This window comes from Micromys minutus, assembly GCF_963924665.1.
Source record: "Micromys minutus genome assembly, chromosome: 12".
Lineage (NCBI taxonomy): Eukaryota > Metazoa > Chordata > Mammalia > Rodentia > Muridae > Micromys > Micromys minutus.
The window spans coordinates 1765372-1779397 of record NC_137981.1 but is presented as its reverse complement, the minus strand read 5'-3'; the positions used below and the strand labels follow the sequence as shown (position 1 = coordinate 1779397).

General features: G+C 41.6%; 1 pseudogene across 1 annotated transcript; it reads right to left on the bottom strand.

Annotated features, from left to right (window-relative positions):
* Nucleotides 1-11785: 11785 nt before the first annotated feature.
* On the bottom strand, nt 11786-13003 carry LOC308427734 (SWI/SNF-related matrix-associated actin-dependent regulator of chromatin subfamily E member 1-like; annotated as a pseudogene). The gene has a single exon. The product of its transcript is annotated as an SWI/SNF-related matrix-associated actin-dependent regulator of chromatin subfamily E member 1-like (transcript).
* Nucleotides 13004-14026: the final 1023 nt, after the last annotated feature.

Here is a 14026-nt window from a genome sequence, read left to right as displayed (position 1 = left end):
CTGTGCCCCATTTTTTAATAGGATTATTTGATTCTCTAGCATCTAGCTTCCTGAGTTTTTTGTATATATTGGATACTAGCCCTCTATCAAATGTAGAATTGGTAAAGATCCTTTCCCAATCTGTTGGCTGCTGTTTTATGTTATTAACAATATCATTAGCCTTACAGAAACTTTGCAATTTTATGAGGTCTAATTTGCTGATTCTTGATCTTAGAACATAAGCCACTGGTGTTCTGTTCAGGAATTTTCCCCCTGTTCTTATGTTTTCTAAGCTTTTCCCCCACTTTCTTTCCTAATAGTTTCAGTAGTTTTATGTGGAGGTATTTGATCTACTTGGACATAAACTCTATATAAGGAGATAGGAAAGAAATGATTTGCTTTCTTCTTCATGCTGACTACCAGTTGAACCAACACCATTTGTTGAAGGGAATGTCCTCTTTTCTGCTGAATGTCTTTAGCTCTTTTATCAAAGATCAAGTGACCATAGGTGTGTGGGTTCATTTCTGGGTCTCAATTCTGTTCCATTGATCTACCTGACTATCTCTGTACCAATACCATGCAGTTTTAATCACAATTGCTTTGTAATATAGCTTGAGATCAGAAAAGGTGTTTCCTCCAGAAGTGTTTTTATTCTTGAGAATAGATTTTGCTATTCTAGGTTTTTTTGTTATTCCCGATGAATTTGAAAATTGCTCTTTCCAACTCTATGAAGAATTGAGTTGAAATTTTGATGGGGATTGCCTTGATTCTGTAGATTGCTATTGGCAAGTTGGCCATTTTTACAGTGGTGATCTTTCCAATCAATGAGCCTGGGAGATCTTTCCATCTTCTGAAATCTTCTTCAATTTCCTTCCTCAGAGTCTTGAAGTTCTTGTCATACAGATTCTTCACTTGCTTGGTTAGGGTCACCCCAAGGTAATTTATAGTCTTTACGACTATTGTAAGGGGTGTCAATTCCCTAATTTCTTTCTCAGCCTGTTTATCCTTGGAGTAAAGGAAGGTGGTTGACTTATTTGAGTTTATTTTATATCCAGCCACTTTTATGAAGTTGTTTATTAGCTGTAAAATTCTCTGGTTGAATTTTTGGAATCACTTAAGTATACTATCATATCCTCTGCAAATAATGATATTTTGACTTCTTCCTTTCCAATGTGAATCTCTTTGACTCCTTTTTGTTATTTAATTGTTCTGGCAAGGACTTCCAGTCTGAGTCTGGATTCTTGAGAAACATGGGTAAGTGTAACCTGGACCAAGAAGTCCCTAGCTTTAAGAAACTGTGATGCAAGGTTCTTCCTTGGGAGAAAATCAAAGTATATGGAAGGTGATGGAGAGAGAGAGAGAGAGAGAGAGAGAGAGAGAGAGAGAGAGAGAGAGAGAGAGAGAGAGAGAAACAGAGACAGAGACAGACAGAGACAGAGAGACAGAGAGACAGAGAGAGAAAGAGACAGAGACAGACAGAGACAGAGACAGAGAGACAGAGAGAGAGAGAGAGAGAAAGAGAGTGAGAGAGAGAGAGATCCCCAATTCTCAGGATGTTATAGACTCCCACTAGCTTCAGCCAAGTTCAGAGTAAGATCCATTCTAATAGTTGTAGTTGCACGAACTGATACCTTCCCATTTCTGTTTAAGACATTTTTTCATCCTATTTATGTCATTGTAACTGAAAATTGCGTCCGAGAGAAATATTCTCTTGTTTTTCCGTGCTCTAAGGTTTTTATTTCTCTAAGTGTGTTCAAGCCAAACAAGAAATAGAGGCCAAACAACCTTAGTCCACCACCTCTTACTGCTGATGCTTGCCTTTGTAAGTAAGACAGTAAATCTCTTTAAAATGGCATGGTGAATTTTGGACTGAACCACTATGCCACCCAGAGCAGAAAATCCCTGAACATCAGTACAAGGCTGATGATGTGTGCGAAATAGCAGTTGAATCAAGATGCTGAAGCTTCACTTCACTGGAGCATCACTTCTGCTGTGGCCTAGGATAAGTCTCTGTCAGCAGAAGCCTGTGCTCTGACAGAGAAATCAAGGACTAAGCACAGAATGAGACAATCCCCCAGTTTCCACTTGATGAAGTTTAATTCTTTAAAAATTTCTATACAGTTTTGGAGCCCAGCAAGCTAGTAGGATGCTACAAAATTCTCTGTGTCAGTTGGAAGTAACAAAGCACTGTAGGAAGAATAATGACTCCCAGAGATTGTAATAGTATTTTTAAAATATTTGTTTTATTTATATATATGCCATTGCGAATGTAGGTCACATATGTTCAGGTTCTTACAGTGCCAGAAAAGGGTTCTATGGTGTTTGTGAACATCCAACATGAGGCTAGTAATTAAAAGTAAGTGATCTGAAAAGCATGGGTCCTCTGGTGTGGGACAGTGGACTGTGGCAGGAAACCTGGTAAGGTTGAGCTAAGTTGGAAGCCCTGGAACCCAAAGGAACGGTAGGAGCTTCGCCTGCTCCTGACACAACACCAGGCCCCTGCCAAGTAGCCACAGCCCACTATAGAGAAGATTGTGACTATCATGCAGGGGCAGGGCCCCAAGCCCCTCCACATGCAGATGAAGCATCTCTAACATCTAAGACCAAGTCGAGAGTCAGACCTTAACCCGTGCCAAAACTGTATAAAAGATCCTATCCAAAAGAAATAAAGGTTTGTGAGAATTACTCTATTGCCTGAGAGCATCTGTCAAATAAGAGCTGTACTCTTATTCACTTCCTGAGAAGACAACACTCTCCTAAAGCTCTCAAGGCTAGATGCTCCCCTGCCTCTCTGCTTTCTAGCTGAGCCCTCTCTGCCTGCTGGGCTCTGTGCAGCACAGGGACTAGGAACCACAGCACAGCTTAGACAGCCATGGTACCTAGCAGCAGTACCAGCTGTACTTCCCCTTCCCTGCTTGAACCCTTTCCACTTCACTTGAAAGCTCCCATGAGGCTAGGCCAGAAATCTCTGCAGAGAGCATCTGTCTGTGCACAGAACAGCAAGTCTCTTAACTACTCATAATCACATCCTAGCCTTCATTATGTGGCAGAGGAGAATATAGTCACAGAAGAAACATGAGGGTGCTACTCAGAAATGCCACAAAAGTCAGGACCACCAAAGTAATTCCAAGATTTATTAGGAGTGGAGACCAAAGAGGAGGCCACATAGGCATCATGTGAGAAGAGCCATGCCTTGTGGCTCACTTGGAATGTGGGTAGGAGGATCATGAGCCAAGTAATGCAAGTTGCCTCTAGAGACTTCATAGGAAGTTACAGCATGAACCAGGAATGGGGGGGGGGGTTTAAACATGAAAGTTTACCTTGTCATATTCTGGAACTGAACATCAGGATCAGAGTGTCATAAGGCCAGATTATTCTAGGGGTCTCTCCTCCTGCCTTTTAAGCAATAGCCTGTCTGCTGTGTCCTTTTGGGTCTTTCTTCTACAGGAGTAGCACATTCCTGGTGACTCACTCTGAGTCCAAGTCTCTTGTTTTAGTAAGGACAATAGTCAGATTAGATCAGAGGCCCATACCACAATGTCTCCTTTTTAATTTAATTGCCTCTTTAAATATGAGAAGTCTGAGATTCTGAGGTTTACACGTGAATTAAGGAGAATTCAAGCTAGCTCTTAGCCATGCTGGGAGGTGATACTATCCTTGATTCTAGCTCAATAAGATCTATGGCAGAGTTTCACCTATAGTTCCATGAGACAATAAATGTGTACTGTTGTAAGCCACTAGGTTTATAGTAGTCCAGGCATTTCAAATAAGGCCTTCTGATTTATTAATTAATATTTTTCCCTCATTAGCCTTAGAGAAAATGATCATCATTGCTCTAACACACATGAAGGATACTCAATATTTGCCTATAACCATGTGGCTAAAATCAGTAAAATGTGAACCTTAATTCAACCAGCCCAGTTCCAGAGCATTTGTTCTACACCACTTCCATTTGCCTTTCGACACATAAAGGATTTCAGAAGTTTCGTTACTTCTCAAGCAAGACAAAAAACATAATACCCAGACTCACTTTGTAAGTGAAGAAAACAAAATCATGGTATATAGGCATAAATTAGCTCCGGAGGGCCCCTATGAGATTTCTAGATTCTTCTGTCCTAGAACAAGGGATTAAACTAGAAACAGGTCACTAGAAGTAGGAACAGAAATGGGTCATAGGAGGAGAAAGGTTAGCATCTCAATGGAATTTCAGTGGCATGATCCAATTTGTGTAGTACCTACCTTCTCCATTATGTTTGATCCCAAGGTTTTATCTTACTTGTTCTGTCCCTCACATGTAGCCTTCACAGGAAAAAGCTTCCAGACTTTCTAGCAGCTGGTTCCTTTTGCATTTGACATTCTGTTTCTCTCTTCATCCTACTTTACTGCTGCAGGAATGAAGACCCTCTAGAGACCTCAGTCAAGTTACCAGAGACTCCTGGCTCTCAGCACACAGCCACATTTTCTCACTAAACTGCATGAATAAGCTAATCATATCTTCCTTCTTATCTTCCAATAGCTTCTCATTATGTTAGCACCCAAGAAAGTGACTGAGATCCTGCCACAATGCCAGCAAATGTCAACATTTGTTCTCAGTCCCACAACCATTCTGAGGTCCTTCCTGCTACCTTTTATGGGACTATCTCCTTACTATCTAGTCAATGCAATGACTGTTTTATCTTCTACAAGAGGCCTCGGGAGAGAGAAACCATGCTGACATTTTAATCTCGGAACTATAAGCAGAATGCTTAATGTCTGTCTTACATTCTTTGGTATGGTTTGGGGCCAGGCTATGCAGCATGTCACCTCTCTGAACATGAGCCTTAAAGGAATTTTAGAAACTGAAATCGACTTTGAAATTTTGATCTGACAAATCCGAGTGCAAATTGGCTTCATTTCTATTGATTCATCTACAAAAGTCAACAATGGCAGAGAGACCTGAGAACACAGATGGGGATTGGGCCACTACAGGTGCACTCTGCTGACTTTCTAGGGCACATCATAAAGGCCTTTGTATTTTATGGCTTCCCTGAAACACTCTAGGAGCCAGGTTTTATTTTCCTACCCAAATCATGTCTTTTCTGTTAGTGGGGAGGGCTGGTTATAGTGTGCACAGAATTGGAAACCTAAGCTTCAGTGTTAGTTCTCTTACACATAACTATAGTGGAAAGCCACAAACACGCTAATTGCATAGTCTGACTGCCAAGCTTTTCCCCATTCATTCTCATCCTCTCCGTATGTCTCACGTGCCCGGGTAAACTGCCTTACTTTTTCATTTGAGAACTGCATCAGGTCATGGAACTTGCTCCTCACTACACAGAAACACTGTGGTTTCCTCCTACTCCCTTGGGATTCTCTGAAGTGTTTCCAGGACATAGTAGCAGAAATTGTTGTCTTACTTATTGGTTGATCAGTCTTGATTGCCAGTTTGATGAGATTTGGAAAACAAATCTCTCAGCAAGCATTTGAAGGATTATATAAATTAGGTAAACTGAGGTGGGAAGACCCACCATAAATGTAAGTGATACCATCCCACAGGCTGGATCCTAGACTGGATAAGAAGGAAGAAGCAAGCTGAGCACCAGCATTCATCTCTTCCTTGTTTCCTTACTGTGGATGCCAAGTGACTAGCCACATTCTTCTCCTGGGGCCATACCTTCTTTACTATGATAGATTTTTATCCTCTGGAACTATAAGCCAAGTTTACCCTCATTAAAGTTGTGTTTGTCACAACAGAGACAAGTAACTAATGTAATCACATATTGAGAGTGACTATCTCAGAAAGGTCAGTTACTGTTATCCAAACACAACAAAGCTCTTATGAGAATTGTTTCTGTTGAAGTTTAAAGGTTGTTATTTGGGGGCTTTAAACACTGATGTAAAAACTGTCATGTTTGATTTGCTTTATATTAGCATCCTTGGGTGTTCGTGGTCTACTTAAAGTGACTACAGCAGTGAATTAGAGAATCCATGACACTGCTAAAAGCCAAATTTTATTAAAGCTAAATGAGACCACACTCTAGGCAAGCTGATAGAATTTCACGTTTGCTTACAATTTTAAATGGAGATGTTAGCTGCACCAATTAAAGATCATACAAAGCGCCAAACTGGGTGGTTATCTGTGATAAAATTATAAATATAATTTATAATATATATTTATGAATATAAGTATAGCAATGCTGGCCAACTTTAAACAAAAGAGAGAGAGGGTATCACTAAATTTGAGGTACCAATATAATATTTTTGTTATTGTTTATTGTTTCTTTTTCAAGGCTTATATTCTTTTCCTTTTTAGTTTCTCTTTGGATTTTCTTCATTTTGTCATATTTCCATGTCATGAGTGAGCGAGCATCTGAGCTAGGAAACAGGAAAGTGTTGCAACCTGAAGCATCTCACTGTACACACTCTTGCTACCCAACGTCCCCTTGCCTCAGCTCTACACTTGGTGTACTCACATCTTTCACAAGAAGGTACAGAAGACAGCCTGCGAGAATGGGGAACTGCTTACACCTAAGGGATTTCTCACCAGGCACAAATCTCTTTGATTAAATAGATAAACACACGTAGTTCTTAAAACTTTTCTAAATCAATCACAAGACACTCAATTGTGAAAATTCCCTTTTAGATTAATTACACTTTCCATTAGGCCAGAAGCATCAAGACACAGATATGTCACTGCTTGTCAAGGTTTTGGTCCTTCAAATAATAGAATAATCAATCATCACTATTCTTGGAGAATGACATAATCAAGGTATTATAGAGGCAATTCTCTGAAAGTAGCTGAACAATTACAGTGATTGTTGATTGTTAACTGTGGCTAAGTATCTAATGACCCCCAGAGCTTTCCTAACAAAGCAAAAATTAAAATCGTTGCTGTTGCTCTCTAGACAAAAGATCAGGACCATATAAGTCTAGCTTGGGTTTCCAGTTGTTTTGAAGATAATTCTAAAATATTCAAATATATTAAAAGCAAATCAACAAACGTAGTTTACTTCAAAGAGACTACTGACTCACAGCTGCATGTCATTATGTAGTCCTTGTGGCTCTATATACATGTTTGAATTGTACTCGATTCAAAGGTTGCCCAGTTTTGTTCAGTTTCAAAGCAAAGAGAATGAGCAATTCATTGTTTAAATGTATATACCACATTTACTTTCAGAATGCCTTTGCCCCGACTTCATAGGAACTTGGTAATTCCTAGTGCAGTCCATCTCCTCTGGAATCCCTTGGGGTTGGGGGAAGAATAGGTCCTGCTCCAGCAGTCCAGAGACAGGGAGTTGGGGTACAAATCTATTGGGTCAGCTCAGCACTACATACAACCGACCCTTTAAGCCCAGCTTCTTAAACAATGTCAAGATGACATCTGTGTTTTAGCATCAGTTAAAGATCAAACCCCCAGTTTTCTTCCTGCACTTTCAGCAAGGGGCAGGATTATGTTTTATTCATCCCTTGTAGCCTAAGGATCCAGAACAGTGTGTACAATACACTTGATATCCATAACTCTTAATTTCTGATTGATTTCTTTTGTTCCTTTGATGCCTCTGTTTTACAGGACTTGCTTGAATCTCTCAAGACTTTCAGCATTTGAGTTTTACCACAAGTGCTGCTTTGTCCCTCTGTAGTTTTCTGTAGATGGCCTGCCACTTGATCAAACACATCACACTTACTCTGTTCTTGGATACTGAGGCTTTGTCTTTCCAGACACACCATGACTAACAGTTTGTAAAAGAACTTTTAAAGACACTCATTATCACCCCTGAGTGAGGCAGTAGGTATGGCTCCTAATACACTCAGCCCAAGAGACTTCTTGAACTCATCTCATCCTTTATAAAAATTATCTTTGTTCTATAGCCAAAAACAGAGGTTGGATAGAAATAAGCAGGGGCAGGTCTCCTAAGAGCCTGGGTTATGGGGATAACTTGAAATATGCAGAAATTGATTAGGTCTGCTTTGAGTATAGCCCCTGACAGCTTGTTCAGAATGAGCAGGTTGGGCCCCATGGAACATCTGCTATGGAAAAGCAATCTGCAGATTTCTTTGTATGGAGGGGGTGGGCTGAATTGTCTCAGAGGATCTGTGAGAGGATGTGGGGGGTTGTAACTGGGGAGATTCCCAGCTTGCAAGGGGTCAGCACTGCTCTTTCTGCACACTGCTTTGATAACAATTTCTAGATGCTTTATTTTCTCCTACACTGTGGCTTTTCCAGGGAACCTAATTGTGGTCCCTGTGGGGTACAAAACACCCCAATCCAAAAGAACCCTCTGCTAGCTCAGTCTTCTACCTGCCCCATCTTCTGAGGTTGAGATGGCTCTTCTTAGTACCGTAAATCAGTATTGTCACCTAGACAGCCAAATTTGAGGGCTGGTGCTTCCAGCTGGATTGAACTTGAGTCATAAAGAATGCAGAGGAATGAATAAATGCTCTATGACTTTGATGGACTGGGTACCTGCCACCCAAGGGAAGAACCTATCTGGGGCGGTGTATATTCCATGTTAGCTGCTGCTCTTTTGTGACCTGTCATGCTGGGCAAAAGTCCTTGTTATCCTATTGTAGTAGCTAAGAAACAAGGTGTGGCTGTCAGAGACTGAGCAGTCGATGGACAGGAACAAAAGTTTTGATACTGTCAGGTCAGGTGAGGACAGCACATCCTCACAGGCCAGAAAACAAGCTCTTGAGCTCAGGTGAAGGTTTGGTCTCTTCTTCAGCAGCACTGGAAAATAATGACAAAGCTTAGGAATATTTGGTGTCAAGTGCACAAATGCAGAACTGTGAAAGGATCCATTAAAGAAACCCATTAAAGAAACCCATTAAAGATCCACGCCACCTTTGCAGAACTCCTTATTCTCCAGAGGCATTTGAAGGTGCTGACCAGAAAGTTCCAGCATTCTTTTCTACTTTATTATAAATTCCCAAAGACTCAATGCTTGTTTTATATTTTTTCATTGGCAGCATTAATTTAGATAATAAGTCATATCTAATGAGTGGGGCGAGGGGTCTTGGGTAGTTGTTCTAAGATCCATCAACATAAAATATCAGAAGTTTGTTCATCCTATATTAAGTACTTTAAAACATTATCATTACATTTTTGTGTGTATATGGTTATGTGTACATGAGCATATACTACAGCATGTATGTGATGGTCAGAGGAAAACTTGCAAGAGACTTGATCCTGTCTCTTTAGCAGGTAGGTTCTGTGTATAGGATTTAATTCGTGACTATTGGCAACAAGAGCCTTTACCTGTTAAGCCATCTCATCAAATCCATTTCATTTTGAAGATGTAGAAACTGAGGTTCAGAAAGGTTAACTAATTTGCTCAAGGCCACCAAACTAGAAATGGTCATTTGTGGTTTAAATGCAAGTCCATTTTGCTCCTACTCTAGTGTCCTGAAAATGCTAAAAATACCAAATGTTCACTGCCAGGCCATTGGTATGCTGTGAAAACATTCACATGCATCAGTAAAGTGGAGTGGAAGGAATGGACAGTTGCTCTCCTTTCCTTAAGGACAGACACACACACCCTTTCTTTCACAGCATCCTCAGTTCCTAGTTATGGCCATATTTATGGCCACAAGACAGTAGCACCATTACAAGTTCACACAGTGCCAACTGTTGCTGAGCTTGGCTGAGTGGCACCCTCATTTTCCTAATGTTTCAGGCCTTCTTTCCTTTGCCTCTGACTTGGGCTGCTTGACCATAGTCCATTTTTTATTACTTTTTAGTCTATAATATTCCAGGATGCCAGATGGAGTCCAGAGAAGTGACAGGGTACCACCACATGCTAAACAGAGAGTGTTTCTTGCCAGCTCAAATTATTTATGGTCTAACAGTTAACCAGTCACTCAATTTGAAGATTCTGGTGCCGTAGGGCTGTTTTATTAGGCTCCACATAAAGATGCCTTGTACACAAACAACATTTACTGTGGCAGTCTGCTAGCTAGCTTGTTAAAACCATGTTGTGCTAGGACAGAATTGTTGTAACTGAAGCAAAAAGAAAGTTCTGAGCTGTTGGCTTCCAAATTAGCAACCTGGTTCCCTCATGGAACTCATACAGATCCTCTGACAACATGTTATACACAGATTGTTTCCTGAGGTCCTACTATGTACACTGAAGACAAAAATATCCTTATAACAGCGATGCTTACATGCTACTAAGAGGAACCAAAACAGAGGCAGGAATGTCAGCACTGTGATGCACAGAAGAGCACACAGAGGGCCAGCTCCTGTAGGCTAAGATGGTCTCATACGTATCATACGCATGACAATGAGCAGGAAACTGGGAGAATAATATTCTAGAAGGAGAAAATGGGAAAGGCAAATTTATCATTGAATAATTCAAAGACAGGCTAGGAAGCCAATGTGTCAGACAGAAGGAAAGAAGAAGGAGGAAGCAAGGAAATAGAGTCAGAGGCAAGTCTGAGGGATGGGATAAGTGGCCTCACTGAGTGGAGTGTTATGCACAGGCTGGGGCCTTCGGGTATTTAGTGAATAGAGGAGTAGAGTGCTGGATGAGAAAAGAGGGGGCTGTGGACCTGCGTGTGTGGTAGGGACGTTAGAAGCCATTGTCTGCTCTGGACCCCATCACTCACCCACCACTTGTCGCTGAATGCTTGCACTGTGCCAAGCCATCTAGAGGCATTGTGCAGATATAATTTACATTATCCCTTGTCACCATTCTAGGGACAGATCTATGACTCTCTTCTCTGTGTGGGGAACTGAAGGAGGATCCTGTGCAAGATCTAAGAGTGCTTGGTGGTTAAGGAAGACACATAGCTCTCCACCCCCTACATAAGAGGTGGGCTCTAATTACTGCATCTATGGCCAGGGCAAGGAGTCAGGTGTAACATACAGAGATTAAACTGCTGAGAACAGAGATGGGTCTTGGAATGTACCTAAGTGGGTCCCAGGCCAGGATGGATGATGAGTGAGGAAAAATAGCATCATCCGAGGCACAGTATTGGGGACCCCTGAGACCTTTTTGTGATTTAAGGAAAACAGATTGCTCCAAATAATAGGGACATAAATATAGAATGAGGCATTAGAGCTGCCATGTCTGGAAATTCCTCAGAATCCCAATTCTTTATTTGGACCTTGGTTTATAATGGCTGGGAAAGAGACAACAGATGGAATCCAGTATGTTCCACTTTTATAAGTTTTTAAAGTAACTGGTCCCAGACATGTACTGCACTGTTTTCTTTCATGCTTTTCTGTCCTTGGGGGGGCAGTGACCTTGGGGGGGCGGTGACCTTGAATCCAGGACCCTGTGCATGTTGGCAGGTGCTCTACCACTGAGCTTCATGCCAACTCCAGATGCTGAACGTAAAATTAAGTGGAAGAATGTAAATACTTGTGGAATATATTGATTTTTGAGTTTTTGCTGTTTTGAGACAAGGTTTCACTATGTGGCCCAGGCTGGCTCCAAACTCATGGTCCTCTTGCCTCAGCCTCTGGACTTCTGGGTCTATAGGTATGGGCTGTATGTCAGCATAAATGCAGCCATCTGTATTTATGTCCCTATTGTTCACAGCTATCATTTTTCTGAATTCCCAAACATAATGGATACTAATTTACTTTAAGGGGTGCAGGAATGTATAGAAATAATTAACCATCTTTCTTTTCAGTTCTTCCCAGTAATTTTAACAGTTATCAGTAAATGTGCATTTTCTATTTCTTGCCTGTATTTTCAAACTAATAATATATGAAAATCTCCACCTATAGATTGACACGTTTCTAATATTTTTCTTTCTTCCTTTTTTTTTTCTTTTTTTTTTTTTTCATTTAAAAACGTTGTTCACATCAAACAAGGCAACATTACTCCTTCTTCTCGTCCTCTGGCACTGGGTCTGTGGGCGGCTCCTCCACTGTGGCGCTGTTGCTCTCTCTGAGCCGCTGTTCCTGTCACTGGTCCCTTCCTCCATGGTGTCAACCCCTCCTGCCCACCCTCCTTGCCCTTGGGAGTAGATGTGCCTTCTTCACTACCTGCTCGCTCTCTGCAGTGTCCCCAAGGTGCGTCTCCTCTGTCTCCATCGGGATGTTCTCCTCCTCCTCAGCTTTGTTGAGATTTGCTCTGCCCGGCCGATGCTGCCCCGAATGCGCTCAGCTTGCTCTGCGGCCTCCTTCTCCCTCTCCTCCTGCCTTCTGCGGGCCTGTTCCTCCGCCTGTGCCGTCTCAGCGGCAGTCTTCTCCGCGTCTACTTCCACCCTCAGACCACACAGCCTTTCAAGTTCATTGTTAAAGGACTGTGCTTTCCAGGGTTTTCCTCTTCTCTTCCTGGTGTCATTCCTCTATCTGAAGAAGCTCGGCTTCTAGTTTCTGCTGCTGAACCATTAAAGACTGGACCTGTCACTTGAGGACCTGCATTCTAGCTGTTATGACAACCGACCACACATCAGGAACCACACTCTCACTGAGGACCTCATCCATGAAGTTGTGGTTTCTGTGGAAACGGGCAGTGGCTGTATGCTTCATTGAAAAGCCATCATCATAATCATTGGGTTCTCATGTAATAATGGGTTACATGAATGCTCACGTAAGGTTCTCCTTTTCCCCATGCGAGACTGTCACTGTGAACTCTTCCTCTAATGCAGCTTCCGCACAACTTTTTGCATTACTGTACGCCAGGTAGGCAGGGGCATTGTGATAGATCTTCATAAACTCGCTGTACTCAATCTTTTCTGCCTTGTATTCATTTAGATAATCTTGTTTCTCTTCATCAGTGAGATCTCGCCGCATGCCACCGATAACCTTGCCAAAGTCCCACAACTTCAGGCCAGGGTTAGAAGCCTTTACTTGGTCTCAGACCTTTCTGTTGTACCTCATGTTCATCAGTGGCTCGTCTGGTTGGAGGCTTTGAAGTTGTAGTGCCAGAGGACGGCTTGACTTGGCCATTGATAACCGGGTTCCCCTGAGCGTGTAGTTGTTGTAGGCGAGATGACTGTATGGATTGTATCCCACCAACCCTGGGGTGCTGGGCATTTGTGTTGCAGGAGCTGGGGTGGGAGGTGGGGCATAAGATGGTCTTTTTGACATTTTGGAAGATTAACTTCTCAGTTCCTTAAGAATGGGTCTGAGATACCGCGGCCGAGAGGTTGCCTGCAGCTCCAGCTTTGCTTCCCTTGGTCCCGCACTCGCCCCGCCTCTCTTATTTTCATTCTTTTTCATTAAAAATAGTTTTTTTTTCATACAATATATTCTGATCACAGTTTACCCTCTTCTACTCCTCCAACTTCTCCTGGATTCTCCCAACTTCTCTACAGACCCAAACCCAAACTGTTGTGTGTATTTTTTTGCTACCTGCCTGTCTGGAGAAGTGGCCTGTGGCTGTTTGGTTTTTCTCTCCCTTCCACTCTCCCCTGCGTATTTCTCTCCTTCTGGGCCTGAGAACTCTCACCTATTCCTTCTGTTCATCAATTAGCCCATGACTTCTGATAGATGAAGAACCAATTGGAAAATAGAACCTTAGCATCAGAACCACCACTACACTATCTGGCTCAGAAATGATCAGGCATTTAAAAATTTTAGTTCAATTAAAACAAACCAGAATAGGACAAAACAAACAAACAAAAAAAAGGAGCCAAAGAAAAAGTCTAAGAAACACATGGAAATGAAGAGACACACTTTGTGGTTGCTCAATATTATTTTTAAATATTAAATGTCAAAATTAATATATTTATCTTGTGCACATACATGTATGCATGAAAACATGCTAAGTTGAATGTGTGGTGGTCACAAAAGAATTTGAGGTGGTTAGGTCTCTGTCCAGGGATCGAACTTAGAGCATCAGGCTTGAAAGCCAGCACGTTTATCCACCCAGCGTCTCTCCAGTTCGGCAACCTAACATTCTACGGCTTCACTATAACAATTCTATCTCCTTGTGTCCCATGTGTCTTCATGTTATTCCTCGTAATTTTTATTACTATCAATAAAGTTACAATAAAAATTCTCCTAAAGCATACTTACAGTTTTTATGCTTTGATTTTTTTTTGAAATAGATTTTTAAGAGCAAATTGTTGAAAGGCATAAACATTTAACATTTTAATAAAACCTGTGAGA